This window comes from Gavialis gangeticus, unplaced genomic scaffold, assembly GCF_001723915.1.
Source record: "Gavialis gangeticus isolate Ggan-Ray unplaced genomic scaffold, GavGan_comp1, whole genome shotgun sequence".
Lineage (NCBI taxonomy): Eukaryota > Metazoa > Chordata > Crocodylia > Gavialidae > Gavialis > Gavialis gangeticus.
Window position 1 is genome coordinate 82,797,511 of NW_017729025.1, and position 3,487 is coordinate 82,800,997.

The following is a 3,487-nucleotide window of genomic DNA, read 5'->3' on the forward strand; positions in this document are numbered from 1 at the left end:
CCCCCCCCCCCCCCCAACAGATTCCTTAAGGACCTACTCCACAATCTTTCCAGGTGTTAATTTAATTTTTTCCTCATACAAGGACTGAAGATATTCGTATAGTTAAGATATAAAACCGGGAGGTAAAAAGCACTGGATTCAGTTCTTAGTTCTACTGCAGCCTTCTGGTGTGACCTTAAATAAATCATCTAACCTCTCTGTGCCTTGGTTTCTCCATTTTTAGAATGAAGATATGCTTTCCTTGCATATGTATTTGGCTTTACAGAGCTAGGATGCAAACAAGTCCCATGAGCTAGGACCTAAATAACCACAGTCTACAAAGCTACTCCCACAAGAGAAGAAAGGGGCTTATAGTGGCTGTAAGAGCACAGAAGATAAATAGTTTTCTTATGTTTTTCTTTTTTTGTCCAAGCATAAGAATTTCCACAGTTACTACAGGGTGACTAAGCTTGTGCTCTGCAACAGTAGAACTCTCCTGGCACCACTTATCCCAGTAACAGTTTGAAATGTTTGTATTTTAAACTGCTAATACCGGTGCTGCTTTCAAGACTCAGGCATTCAAAAACATAGAGATGTTGGCACCAAAAGAGAACAAATCTCACTCCTTTGCAGGAGGCATATCTATAACCCTCTTTATACTACAGTGTGGCATGCAGACCTGAAAGGGGAAACTCCCTCAGTAACACGCAACTTATTTTTCATTCTTCCTTCCTTACTCAGGCCCTTCTTCTTTTGTCTCCCTCCTTGACAGTCTTAGGTTAGTATTTTGCAGATTCTTGACACAGTCAGCATTCTTGATATGGGGACCCAAACTTTAGCAGGTATTTCAGTTACCTGTCCAATAAAAACTAAAAAGGATCTGGAGGAAGGAGGGAGACATTCTGCATGCAAAGTGTGTGCTTTTTTACTAGTACCTTTGTCACGGTATATTTCAGTTCTGAAATAAAGAAACCAGATAACTGACTAGAAGAGGGGCTGATGACCTCTTTCAGATTATGGGCTGGAACACTCTGGTCACAGTCCATTGCATACAGGGTGGCTTTAGCAGTGCATCCATGGTATGGGTTGTTGGGAGGATCGAGCTTTTTCTGCACCCCTGCTGGAGCCTTAAAGCTAAGATTTGCATCCCTAGCACTGCTCCTTCTCTTGGCCCCTGCTTCCCCAGCTGTAGTGTGAGAGCAGCTCCAAGCTGAAGGAGAGCTGTGCTGGGGCTGGTGGTCTGGAAGCAGCTTCCATGCTGCTGCCACTTCTCCCTACCCCACCTCCCCACCCTCCACTTCCCCTAACTCCAGCCAGATCAGCCCTGGTGCATCTCTGTTCTGGGTGGAAGTTGTATTTGCACCACAGTCTTGAGGAAGGATAGGGGGCAGGTAGCAGCAGGGACACAGCTTCCTAGCCTCAGTGCTTCTTCCCTACAGCTGGAAGCTTCACCTGTGCCATAACCTTGGAGGAAGGGGGGTTGAGAGAAGTGGCTGAAGCATGAGGACAGTAATTGGCTTCTCAGCCCTGATGCAGGTTCTCACTGTTTAGGCCCAGGCACAGCTCCATGGACTGGATCCAGTGTTTCAGTGAGCTGGATTCAGCCTACAGGCCATATGTTGCTGACCACTGGACTACGGTATTTTTGGTAATATAACATTTGTTGCTGTATGAAATTCTGGATGAACAAATTAGTTCAATTCAACATTTCTGTAATATTTCCTTACCCAGCCTCAGGACTCCTACAACTAGACCTTCCAAAGCTTTAGGGCAAGAACGCTTCAGTTTGTCACCTGCTAGTTTTGCAGGTTGGAATTGAGTTTTAAGAATACGCAGTTCTAATCAATTTAATTTTTATATCATACTGTTTCCTAAATATTTCCTCCTGTTTTTCCTTTTGTGTTTCCAGACCTATTCCTGACATTCTGGAGGGAGGCTGTCCTGTTGCTATTTCCTGTTAACTGCTCGTAGGTTTTGAAGTGTGGATGCTCTTCTTCTTGCAAAGAAAATTCTTTTCCGTATCTTCGTGGAGCTGAATGAGGGAAGACTTCTTAGTTTCCCGTTTCAACTCTTTACTCAACATTTAATTCATGGATCCTGTATCAGCTGGCTTCCCCACTGATGGCACCCACCCAGCATCTTGCCGCACCTCGAATGCAGGGCAATTGAAATTAGCATTTGTTTCCATGAGAGTTGTCTTCTGTGCCAGCTTTTCACTTTGTTTTGCATTATGTTTCACAGCGGAGAAATGATTTTTGTAAGTAAATGCACACAGAAGCCAGTCTTCTTGACTGGTATCTCTTTTTGTCTTAGGAAGGTAACTTTTCCCACTGTGCCCTACTGGGGATCCTAAAAATGGATAAAGTGTCTGCACATGTTGCTTTGTCACCCTGGTTCAACATGTATGAAAAGTTGCAGCAGGAAAAAAAGGATACACTTTTCATCCTGAAGCATGGAAAAAAAAATCCTGGAAATTCCATAATGGGAATTTCTTAACCGAGAACAAAGGCCTGACTTTGCAGATAGGCATCGTAATGTCACCTCATGTAAAGCAGCTAATGCACAGGAACAAATACAAAGCCACCTTGTCCATAGTTTATTTCTATGAGCAGAAATATAGCTGCATGTGTGAGTCCACATAAGTCCTGGATATGAAGAGCTTTCACTGGGATAAGAAAGTGAAAAGCTACTTCTAATTTCTAGCAAGCCCCTTCCCAAGGAAGGTGAAGTTTCAGTGACCTGTAGTACTAAAGAAGATCCTGTAGAGATGGGATCTACATCATTTCCCCAGTTTTCTCCAGAAGCTTTAGTGGCAAAAGGAACAAAAACAAGAGTTGGACAAAACTGATCTCTTTATTAAAGGAACTGACCTCTGGTGGGATGAGAGGCCAGAAGTGTAAAGCCCCAACTCATTAGCTTCTTGGTGCCATTTCAGTTCTTCATACTGCTGATGGAGTTGGGTATTAACTCTTCTGTGGCTATTGGAGAACTGGGACTGCAACATTCATGGTTGGAGGAGGAAAGCAGTCTGATGGGAAGAACTTGCAGCCACTTGGAGGAACAAGTCAGAGAGAGCAAAAATGCTGAGGAATGGCTTTTTAGGCTCCTCCTATCTTTCCCAAACCAGAAGAAGATCATAGTTCTCACATGTTTACAAAAAGTTCTTTGTTTCCATCACTTGTGATTATACAGGATGTTTTCCTTCCTCTTGAGATAGGAGTATATATCATTTAGTTGCTTCCTCTAGTTTCTCTCTGTAGTCAGTGAGGTTTCTTGGTGGAAAGGCCAGAATTTGGTTCTCTTGTTTTCTTCCATTTGTATCTGGAGCTCTTTTTAGTGCACCTTATTCCAAGCTTATATTAATGTGAATTTAGCAAATGTGACTTTAAAAAAATTATATTTTAAAAATCTGGAACAAAATGGATTTAGGTTTTGTTTATGTTTGATTTTTTTTTTTTTTTTTTTTTTTTTTTTTAAAAAACTCCTTGTAAGAGCCAAAAAAGCTGAA

At 42.2% G+C, this 3,487-nt stretch overlaps 1 long non-coding RNA gene across 2 annotated transcripts; it reads left to right on the forward strand.

Moving 5' to 3' along the window:
- The first annotated feature begins 7 nt into the window (after positions 1-7).
- On the forward strand, positions 8-3,445 carry LOC109298768. Of its 2 annotated transcripts, XR_002097694.1 has the most exons (3): positions 9-53; positions 721-757; positions 1,889-3,445. It is a non-coding gene; the product is annotated as an uncharacterized LOC109298768 (long non-coding RNA). The 2 variants fall into 2 exon arrangements; XR_002097693.1 differs by lacking the exon at positions 721-757 and having other exon boundaries at positions 8-53.
- Positions 3,446-3,487: the final 42 nt, after the last annotated feature.